This window comes from Sarcophilus harrisii, chromosome 3, assembly GCF_902635505.1.
Source record: "Sarcophilus harrisii chromosome 3, mSarHar1.11, whole genome shotgun sequence".
Classification (NCBI taxonomy): Eukaryota; Metazoa; Chordata; class Mammalia; order Dasyuromorphia; family Dasyuridae; genus Sarcophilus; species Sarcophilus harrisii.
This window is the reverse complement of record NC_045428.1, coordinates 255658251-255670777: the sequence shown is the minus strand read 5'-3', so window position 1 is coordinate 255670777 and position 12527 is coordinate 255658251.

Below are 12527 nucleotides of genomic sequence, written 5' to 3'. Positions count from 1 at the left end.
TTGAATTGTATTTGCATTAAATAACCGAAGTAGAATTTACAGCCTTAGCCCTGGATGTTTTACAAGCCTCCCACATGCTGTGACTGTGTTTGTACACCTTTAAGACAAGCAACCTTGCCTTCTTTGAATGTAACAATGAGTTGCATAATATGCAAACAATAAAGTGATTGCTGATTTTCTGATGACTTATGTGGATAAAGGCATGGTTGTTCATTTAGTACTTGAAAGATAACTTCAAGATTGGTTACCTGATTGATACCTGTGGAGGTCATTCTAACTTAGTTTTGTGTAAATAACATATATTTGATTATAAGATTTAATATTTGAAGACATTTGGTTTACATTAAATTATGATATTTAAACATTTTGTTTATGTTCATAATAGATGAGATTTTTCTTTGTCTTTGTGATTTTTTGGTATGCTAAATAAAGCTATTTTTAAAACCAAGAAGTTCTTTATGCCAAGTATCAAAACTATCACAACATTATAGTAGCCAATAAAATTGATACTATATACAATCTCCTTCCAATAAATGTTTTTTTTTTCCTTAGGGATTTTGAATTTTAGCAGAGTAAATCTCATTTTCAGCCTTGGGGTATACCTCCAAAATTTTCTTCCTAAAGAAATTAGAGAATAACTGGTGAAATGTAACACTGACATATTCTAAGTGGGGAGTGTAAAATACTAAAAGAGAAACACTTCTTTGGGAGCTGGTGTCAAATGGTTCTGGCATTATACCAACTAGAACTACTCTTTTCCATAGGAGAAGATTTCATTTGTCTGATTTCACATACTTTGTCAGAATCTGAAAAATGGCAAAAAACAGATTCTTAAGGATTGGCTTTGTTTTCCTAACTGTATAGCAGATGTAAAATAGCAGCTGAGGATGAAAATTTTTGTGACTACACAGAACTTTTGCAGTTCATTCCCACTGAAGATGGAAAAGTGGTTCACTGTGTCACAAATCAGTTAAAGGTAAGTATTCATGGTGTGAAATGAAATGATTTTAAATCTCTTCCTCTTTAAATTTAGATGTAAAATTGATCCTCTTAAAGCTGGCTTGCTTTTAATAGAACAGTAGAATTAGATGGAATCTTCTACACCAACTGTTCTTAAACTGCGGTCTGTAAACTTTTAATAAATATTTTGATAACTATTATGACATAATTGGGATAGCTAAGTATTGATAGAGTAGCAGGCCTGAAATGAGGATGATTCATTTCCCTGAGTTCAGATTTAGCCTCAGATACTTACTAGCTGGGTGATCCTGCCCTAGTCAGTCAACCCTATTTGCCTCAGTTTCCTCATCTATAAAATGAGCTAGAGAAGGAAATGGCAAACTGAAGTATTGGATATAGTTGAAGAACATGACACGATGTTTTATTTGTAATCCTATAGATTTTATTTTGTGTTAAAAATATTATTCTGGGAAGGATTCTATATTCACCAGACTGCCAATGGGGATCCATGATATAAAAAGGGTAAAGAACTTCAGATTTAGGCCATCTAATCTAAATTCCAAAGTAGGAATCTTCACTCTCCCCAACTGAGAGTAGGCCCACCTCAAGATTTCCTTAACCTAAGCTTAGATTCATTCCTGCTTGCGTACATAATCATGAAAGAGTTAAAGGCAAGCAAAAGAACAGTGGATTTTAACTTATAGCTCTAAAATAACCTAGAATAAGCAGCATAAGCTTGCAAAGCAACAAAGCTTTTTGTCCATCCTTCTGCTATCCAGAGAGTGCTCTCCAAGTCATCAATTCATATGTATCATTCAAAACATCCAGAAGGCAGAGACCATATGTTAACACATAAGCGGGCAGTAAATATTGGTTCTTAAAACAAAAATTATGCAACAGAAGTGGGATTATTTCCATATCTCTGAATATATCAAATCAACACCTTCTTTCTGGTTTCTTCTCCATAATCACATTGCATATTACTAGACTAAGTTTACCAGTCTTGATTACATATGTAATTCTCTCCCCTTGCTATAACTAAAAACCTTTCCCCAGAACTTATGGCTATCTATGAACTCTATCAATTCTAAGCTCTGTCATATTTCTTTGATAACCAGGACTTGTAGATGAGTCCTTCTTCAGCCTATGTGGATATCTCCCTTTTTTTTTTTGAACTTCTATGAAATTTGCGGTCCATATAATTTAATTTAACACATCTATATTTCTATGTAGATTTTTTTGTTCATCTTCTTTCCCCTATTATTTTCCTGAGAGTAGAAGCCATTATAAATAAGAGTAGCAATTATAAATGTTGTAATTATCTGTTTATTTTTGTCAAATTATTTAATCAAAGAGGAATTAATGCCAATTCATTTCACCTCCACTTACATCTTCTATTTGCATTCCATCAATGTTATATTTATTTTTGTTACCATTTAAGTGCTGTATTTCTTGTACATATTTTGTCTTCAAGTGAACTATAAGTTTCTTGAAGGCAGAAGCAACTTTGCTTTCTTTAATATTCTATCACATCAATAATAAATGATGAACTTTGAGCCTGAAAACAATCCCTCCCCTTAAATAAATCACTTTTCTGGGACTTTTGCCTTGTCTTAAAATTTTAATTATCATTTCAGGAGAAATTTTATTTTAATTTGTGTTTTCAATTTTAAAATTAAGCCTCTCAAATTTATCCATGTATTTTCCCTATCCTTGATGCAAACTAGATGTGTTTTATTCAAGGCCTTTTGTAAACTTTCAGAGATTTTGAGACAATGTCAGATTTAAATCCATTGCCCTTCTGTCAAAGTTATACTTCTCCATCTGGTGATGAAATTGAGTTTTGTTGTTGCTATTCTTTGCCAAAGTTCCATTTCTCTTCAATCATTAGATATTCTGTTCTTTGAATTTTGAAATCCTTTTTCCAAGATAATAAAATTGAAGCAGACTAGTGAGCAATGAACCTGTTTTGTGTTATATGACAGGATTTATGAAGTTAGAAGTCGTTATTATCCAAAAAAAAAAAAAAAAAAAAAAGACCAGTTATAGAGGTAAACAAAGTTTGAATCATCTATTGTACATTTATCCAGACTACATGTGAGTTTATTCTTAGTTATATCTGCTCATCCAACTAAATCTTATAAATATTACATAGGATCATTTCTTATCTTAATTTTTACTACTGCCAGGTCTAAAATTATTTTCTTGGCATGATTCTTTTAAGTTTTAAACAAAGCAAAATACTCTGCATGCCCTTTCCCACCCAAATTAGGAAATGCACTTATGAAGTACCATGATCTTCAAAAATTATTTGGAAATTGGAGGAGAAAATGGAGTTAGGCCATCTAATTGAATGAAAATACATTTCTGGATAACTTCAAAATGTACTTTTCCAGTTGTCTTTACAATAACCAATTGCTACAAATTCAGCCACAAAACAATATTAATTGTTATTTTTAAGAAACCCCAAATAGAAATTTGGTCATTCCACTCAAGTACCTTTCTGATACTTCATCAAGATACAGACAAATGACCTAGGTTCTTGCAAAATATGGCAGATCCTGTCAAGCCTTTAAGATGGACCAGACTATATCCTTATTGTCAGAAACCACTGGAGCTCTAAGATGAAGGTAAACTCCTTGGGGGCAAAGACTTGTATCTTTCTGTGGATTCCTTATGATTAAAAATAGTTTTCATATAGTAAAACCTTAATAAATGTTATATTGAACTAAACTGGGCCAAGTTTGGAGGTTAACCAAAAGTTTGACTTCCAAAAGATAATAATAACAACAGTAAAATAACAATTGCTGTTATTATTGCCATCATTTATTTTTGCAATTTGAAAATCTACCTTACAGAAAAGCAAATGAGAGAGTATATGTAAAGTACTTTGTCAGTCAATATGTCGGGTCAGAAGTATGTGTACCCTTGCTAATAAGCACCAGGACATAGTGAAAGGTGAAAAAATTCTTGCCCTAAAAAAGCTTAGTTTCAAATGGAACAGACAACTTGTAAATAAAAAAAAAAAAAAAAAGATATATACAGAATAAATGGAAGGTTACCTTAGATGGACAATCTGTGAGAATTGGAATAACCTATAAAAGTTATCTTTTAAACTGTGTCTTGGAGGAAGTCTGGGATTCTAAGAGGTAGAAGTAAGGAGACAGCATATTCTAAAAACAGGAGCGAGAGCTAGCCAAAGGTGTGGAGATGATAAATAACCTGTTATATTCAATTAAATTCTAGTGTTATTGGATCACAGAGTTTGTAAAGGGGAAGAAATGGTAAGAAAACTGGAGAGGTAGGAAGGAACAAATTTGTCAAACAAAGAAACCACCATTTAATTTTGGGAACAGCTAGGTGGTACAGTAGATAAAGTGCCAGGCCAGGAATCAAAATGACCTGAGTTCAAATCAAATCTAAGACACCAATTAACTGTATGATCCTGTTCAAGTCACTTGATCTTGTTGATTTCAGTTACCTCGTGTAAAATGAGCTAGAAAGTGAAATGGCAAACCATTCCTGTATTTCCAATTCCCTTACCTTACAAATTAGGAAACTGAGATCCAGAGAATTTATATGCTTTACCTAAGGCCACACAAGTAGGAATAAGCAGTGAGTTTCAAACCTTGCCTTGGATTTAAAATCACCCAAAGTGACAAGAGCTGACCAAGTCTGCTCCTTCATCCCCAACAATTGCTCCTAAAATAATCAATGATCCCCTAAATCTGCTCGTTTTAATCACTGTGAGAAATAAATATGTACGTTTTTTTGTTTTCTAAAACTTACTCTTTTGAAAACTCAGCTGAATTTCTTTGAATTAGACCTGCACTGTTTTCCAATGATATTTGTAAACAGTGGTTGAGAGATTTCTCCAGATGGTTTGATATGAGTCTTAAAATCTGCTTTAGTAGATTTCTCCCTAAGTAATTACCATGGATATAGGACCTAAACAAGATCAGAAAGCCAGCATCTTGCTGAATACACGTGATTTTATTTAAAATCTACCAGTGCATGGGGGAAATGAAATAACTACTAGTTTGGTAAATCTATTCTGACATGTTCCTGTATTCCTTCTTTCTCTAGAGTGACCTTGGCCATGAATCATTTACCTCATGGCATGCTTGTTCAGAGCTGTAAATGGCATCTAAATGACTTATCCCTCCTTCATGATCTCCCCCTGTTTATATTTCTTGCCCCCACACTTGTCTTTCAGAAACATTTCAAAAGGCATATTTTTCCCCAGAATGTTATTTACATTAAAAATGATGATTGGGGGCTTTGTATAGTCCATTTCAACTCAAAACCCATCTTACTGAAATATGATGCTATGGAACATCTTTTCATTTATAGGTATTCCCCACTGAATTCTTCCGAGACATCTCTGCAACATCCCCAATCCAGAGACAGGATATAAAAAGAAGGCTAGCCTTTTAGGCAGATAATATTTATCGGAATCTAAGTTTTGCTATCTTTCTCAGTCTAGGTTTTCTGGTCTGCAAAATAGGAGAGTTAGATTTAGGTGATGTCAGATGTTTCTTCAGCTCTCAATCTATGATACTGTGATGTAGCTTCTTCTAATTCCCCATTCCGTTTAGCATGCCCTCCCAAGTTAAGTTCAATTGTTTTGTCCAGCACTGTGTCTTTTTGGAATAAATTAGGAGATAATTATCAGTTAGATTAGTGGTGAAAGTCTTAACTCCCTCAATTACCATAATTTCCAGATATTACTATACAGTACAGGCAAAGGGAAAGAGGATTTACTTCCATCCAACGTTACAGTAGTACAATGTTTATTTATCAAATGTAGCAAATATTTTTACTGCTAAAATTTCTCCTGCTTTCTAACACGAGAAATTTTAGCAGTCTTCAGGTTGTGGACACCAAATATTGTCCCTTAAATTGGTACTGAAAGTTTGAAAAATCTTTGAAGAGATGGATTCAACAAGTTAAGCATGATTCCTTTTATTTTCAACCAAGGGGATGACTCATGTCACATTCAACTGCTAAAATGAGGTAATAGCTTAAGATTGATATGTTTAATCTTGAAGAACCAGTATTGGGCTCCCAGAGGTACTGTTCCATTTCCTTTCTATAGGCAGGCATGTTTTGGCTCGTGTTCAACATTAGGAAGCCTGCCCCCTAATGAGAGCTCCATTTTCTCACACTCTTCTACTCATAAAACTTTTCAACCACACAAGAAATTATAAGCATAAAAGACTCAAAAACATGCCCTAACAGAGTAGGATTCAGCAATTTAGGATTATTGTTACAATCAGCTAAGAGCTCATACTTAAGCTTCATCAGAACATAAAGCAGTTGGTGGGATCACTGATTAGGCATTTTGCATTTCATCTTGGTCTGCACTATCCAAACAACTCCCAGGAAATATTTATTCATAAAATGGAATGCCTTTCAACAATAACCATCCTCTGCAATGCAAAAAGTTTCCTTCCTTCTAGTCAGATCCTAACTGATGAGACTTAAAGGCCTTTGGATATATTTTTTGTCTCAAGGTTACTTCTAATCTTAGACATTTACCTCAAGAATCTTGTTTTACTTATCTACTCATAAAAGGAAAAATAAAGACACACTCTGTGGTTTCAGATACAAGCTCACCTATGAGTGAATGAGTCAGCAAAGGAATGAAATAAAGAAAAAACATTTAAAAATTGTTTACTAAGTGCTAAACACTGGCGTTCAGTTGTTTTCAGTCATGTCTTATTTCATGACTCTATTTGGGTTTTTCATGGCAAAGATATTGGAATGGGTTACCATTTCCTTCTCCAGTTCATTTGACAACAGATAAACTGAGGCAAATGGAATTGACTGATAGGGTCACACAGCTAATAACAGTGTCTGAGGTCAAATTCTAAATCAAAGAAATGAGTCTTTGTAACTCCAGACTTGGTACTCTATTCACTGACCATCTAATCATGCACCTGAGGACACAAATACAAAACCAAGATATTTTTTGTTTTCAGAGTTTCCATTCTATTGAATGAGACTGATTATAAAGTGGAGTGATAGCCAAGGAAGGGAATTATGCCCTAAGAAACAGCAAAGATGCTGAACAGAAGATGAGTCCTTCTGGATGTGGTCATGGTATTGGTGATTTCATTCCAGCTCCTGAAGAAAAAGGATTAGGAGATGCTTGCTAAGTAGATGCTGTTGGTGTGAGCTATAGCAATAAACCAAAAACCAGAGTCCAAGAGCAGAACTTCCTGTACATGTTTGTTCCTTATTCCTCTAAATTTAACTTACAGACAACATTTATTAGCATATTTTTTTTTCTGGCTTGTTCCCTTTTTCCTTCGACTATAAAGGATCAAGAGGAAGCCATATGGTAGCAGAAAGTACGGGACAAATGGCCTTATTCCTCACAGATATGGTCTCTTAGGCCTGGTTCAGAGAAGACTGGATTAGAGAGATAGGGCTAAAAATGAAGGATAAAAATGATGTCCTAGGGAGAGCACTGTTGAGAGACTTATCTCCTTTCAAGCTTAGCTTCTGTTGAGTGTTTTTTATATGGGAAAAGTAGACAAGGAGTTTTCATGGAGACCCAAACAGAAGAGATCTCTTCTTTTAAAAGATACAGCATCTTGCCTCACCCAGCTGCCCATCCTGTGTCAGGGCAGTACCTGAAACCCTCAGAGTTTAACATAGTAAAATTCAAAGTAGAAGTCACCGCTTTAGCCTAAACCAAAATGCAGCCTTTCCACATGGTAAACCAGAACCAGAAATGAAAAGCATGTTGCATGGCTATGCTCTTGTAATACAATTCAACATTATCACTTAAGCTTTTAGTTTTAAAAAGTGTTTTACACACTTTCTCATTTGAGTTTGACAACGATGCTGTGATCCTATAGGTATTTGCCCTTTTTTATAGAAAAGGAAATTGAGGCTCAAATGCCCAACTCAAGTTCTTATTGCTAGTAATTTGTTAGAAGCAGGATTCCAATCTTTTTGACTCATCTTGACTACTCTTTCCTTAGCACATATGCATAAAGATATGTAATAATTATACACATATGTACATTTCATATTACTTTGCAAGGATTAAAGTACAAGATAAATGTAAGTTATTGGTAAGACTTTTACCAAATGATGAAATAATTCTGAAAAAAAAAATGTTACTACTTAAAGTTGAGGGAGAAAGGGAACAAGCCAGAGAGAAAATATGCCAATAAAAATTGTCTGTAAGTTAAACTTAGAGACATAAGGAACAAACGTTCAGGAAGTTTTGCTCCTGGGCACTCTGGCTTTTGGTTTATTGCCACAGCACACAGATACTAATGGCATCTACCTACTAAGTAGACACAAAGTGAACATCTGACAGTTTCTGGTTTGGGGTGTTTTTCTTCACTTAATATTTTAAACATAGGAATTTTTTTTTCAGTTTGATCAGTTTAAAGATATTGAAGGAAGAATGATATAGGTGGATTATTTGTTTTTCTGGTCACCTTGAAAATTAATAGCTGATAACTGAGCAAATAAATGAATGCCCAAAGAAATTTCAAAGAAGAGTCATTTTCATTCCCTTTGGTTTCTGGAATTTCTTTCTTTGCATATGTGCTGCAGTGCTGGGTCCTTGCTCTGTTTTTTCATCTTTGGTTACATTGACATCTGCTGGTGGATAGTGAACTTGCAGCATCTGATCATGTAAGTGCAGGAAAAAGGTCAAAAAGCAATTTTTTAAAAAAGAATTTCTTAAACCTTTTCCATTTTAGACCCCTATTTTTTTTCAGACCCTAAGAAATTTTTATGCAACACTAGATATATAAGTATTTAAAGAATAAAATATATAAATCAAACATTTACTGATAAAAAAAAAGAAATACAAAAAAAAAAAACCAATCCTTTGGTAAGCATACAATTTTACTATTTATTAAAAATGAAAGCAAATTTGCATACAAATGAGATGGATATGCTTGTCTATTATTATAAGAATTAAATATTTGTGGAATGTTTGATACCTTTTACTATTTGCTACCCCCCCCCCATTCAGTTACACAACCCCATATAGAGTTGCAACCCATAGTTTAAGAATATTTGTTTTAAAGCACCTACTATGTTCCAGGCATTGTACCAAGTGTTGTGGATACAAATAAAAACAAAAACAGTTCTTTTTTTTGAAAAGCTCATAGTCTAATGGTGGAGGCAACATTCACACAACTTTTAAGATGTATACAGAGGGAATTGGTGGTAATCTCAGAGGGGAGACACCAAAATGAAGGATTGGGGAAGGCTTCTTGCAGAAGATTAGACCTGGATTGGGACTTGAAGGAAGCCAGGGAAGCAAGGTGGCAGAAAGTAAAAGAGCATTTCAAGCATGAGAAGTCACCAGGGAAAACACAATGTTTGGGAGCAAGACTGGGTAATATGTCATTTATACTTCTTCATCTGAAAGAACAATGGAAAATATTGAACTAACGGGGAGAAAAGAACACAACACTTGAGATCAATAAAGCATTCATTAGATAAACTGGAAGGTATTTATAAAGCTTTTAAGATTAATTTTAAAAAATACATTCAAGTTAAAAAATACATTCCTGCCAGAGAGGAATAACACCACTCAGAGGAAACCTTGGCACACAGCTCTTACTTAGTAGGACAAAGTCTGGGCTCCTTGGGCCCCATGGCATTATAGTATTGAGAAGTACAACAGATGATATTTTTAAACTTCCAAAATTTAAAATTCTGGTGACCAAAACTTGGTAAGGTGGTACCGCTCAAGGATTAAACTTAAAAGATGACAGGATTTTTTTTCTAAAGCAAAGTTGTCTAAAATTGTTGCGTGGAAGAGAGTAATACAAAGGAATAGAAAGCTAATCACTTTATAATTCATCAAGTAACTGCATTAACAAAATATATATTTGCTAAGTAAAGATGAGGAATATGCTCATAAATATTGCCTCTAGGTTAATTTAGGGATAGAAAGAACAAAAATGCAGAAAGTGCTCCTTCTTGACCCTCTGGCTTTTGGTTTCTTACAGAACACAGATTCCAAGGATATAAATGAGGGTAGACTTGGAGACCTAGGATATATTCTCTGGACTGTATTACTTTCTAGCTGTGTGACTTTGGGAAAATCACTTCACAACCTTCAAGCTCAGCTCCCTCATCTGTGAAATGGTAGTAATACCCATACTATGTACTTCATGAACAGGGTTGTCATGGGAGGGAAGTATTTTGTGATGTCTATGAATGTTAATTTGGGGGAATATAAACTTAAAACTGCGAAGTATTTTATTATAAATCCATCAACAATTTATTTAACATATTCTTTATGCCAGACATTTTACCAGTCTTTGGAGATAAGCAATTCTAATATCATAAAGTTTATGTTCTACTGAGAGAATTGTGATATGTATACAAGTATATAGAGAATAAACATAAAGAAAATACATGCAAATAAATATGTCTTTGTTGTTGTTTAATCATTTCAGACTCATCATGATCCCATTTAGGTTTTTTCTAAGCAAAGATAGTGGAGGGGGTTGCTATTTCCTTCTCCAGCTCATTTTACAAATCACATAATTGAAGGAAACAGGGTTAAGTGACTGATCCAGAGTCACATAGTAAGAGTCTGAAGCCAGATTTCAACTCCAAAAGAGGAATTTTCCTGACTTCAGACCCAGCACTCTATCTACAGCCCTAAATATAAGGAATTTAACTACCAGATAGTTTGGGATGAAGGATAATTGTATTTAGGGGTGTTCAAGAAAGGCTTCATATAGAGAGGATTGGGCTTGCACTATTTTAGAAATATGGATTCTAGTAGGCAGAAATAAGGGTAGAGTGCATTCCAAGTATGGGAGATGGTCAATGGAAAGGCATAAGAGTGGGTACTGTGTTCTTTGAGAGAGCTACTTTGCTTGGATCACAGTGCAAAAAGAGGAATCATCAACAAAGTTGAAAAATAGAATGGGGCCTGGTTGAAAAGGACTTTTAAATAGACAATTTTATATTTGACCTTAGAGACACTAGAGAGGCGGCAGAATTTATAGAGTAGGAGAGTCAGATCTGTATTAAGTAAAATCAATTTGTAGTTGTGTGAAAAAAAATGAACTGAAAAAGAAAGACTAAAGGCTGGAGAGTGATTAGAAAGTTATTGCAGTTATTGCCATAGTTTGGGTAAAAGGTGATGAAAACTTAAGATTGTGGCTATGTGAATAGGAAGGAATCAGATGTGAGCAATGTTGAAGTAAATATTGATGGAAAGGTTGGACAACCTATTGGATATGTGGGATGATAAAAATGAATAGTCAAGAATACCAAAGTTACAAACCTAAAAGAATGGGAAATGGTGGAATCTTTGACAGAAACAGGGAATTTTAGAAGAGAGAGATTGGTGGGAAGGAGGACAGAAGAGTTCTGTTTTGGAAATTTTGAATTTGAGATATCTATAACACATTGAGTTTGAAATGGCTGATGATATGGACTTACAGTTTAGTTAAGAGTCTGGGACTGGAGATATACACATACATACACACACACACATACACTTCAAATATATATATATATATATATATATATATATATGTATGAAGTTACTAAGTTACTAAAATATAGAGAAAGAAGTGAAGATGAAAGGACCCAGAATAGAGATCTGGAAAACAAAGAGGTGGGGGACAGGGTATGGATTATGAGCAAAGGAAAGCAAAGAGAGATCAGGCATATAAGTCAGGAGAGAGTAATGTCACCAAAACCCAGAAAGGAAAGAGTATTAAGTAGAAACATAGGATGATTAACTGCTTCAAATGTTTCGGAGAGGTCAAAAAGGATAAAAAATCTGAAAAAGTATAATCAGATTTGGCAACTAAGAGAGAAAAGTTTCCGTTGAACCTTGAGGTCAGTAGCCAGATTGCAATGTTGTGAAGTGAGTGAAAACCGATGAAGTGGAAGCAACAAATGTATAGTTATTAAAACTTAAACTGTTCTAAGACTTGGAAAACCTTATGTTTACCTTCTATGCTTCAAAGAACAAAAACCACAAAATAAAATTGAAAACCCCAATTGTATATGTGAAATTAGCAATGCTGGTAACTTAATAAGAATCTCTAATTTTACCAGATGAATGGTACTGTCATGATACAACAATTTTGATTGTTAAAAGTTACTTGCTATAAAATATGCTATTGAAGTAGTAGGTGGTACAGTGCAGGAAGCCTCATCTTTCTGAATTCAAATCTAATTTTCAAACATTATCTGTGTAACCCTGGGCAAGTCACTTCACTTTGTTTGCCTCCATTTCTTCATCAGTCAAATGATCTGGAGGAAGAAATGACAAACTACTCCAATATCTTTGCCAAGAAAAACCCAAATGGGGTCATGAAGAGTCAGACATGACTGAAATGATTGAACAGCAATAAATAATGTATGTAGTCATATTGACATAGTTTATTTTGCTTATCTCACATTCACTATGGAAAATAAATGATGCAATGTGTATGTGTGTGTTTATAAATCTCAAAATCAGTTCCTAACTTCAAATCTTACCAACACAATTCAGAACCTATTTTCACAGAAAGTGTTTGCCATTCAGTTTAAGCTAGGAATAACAA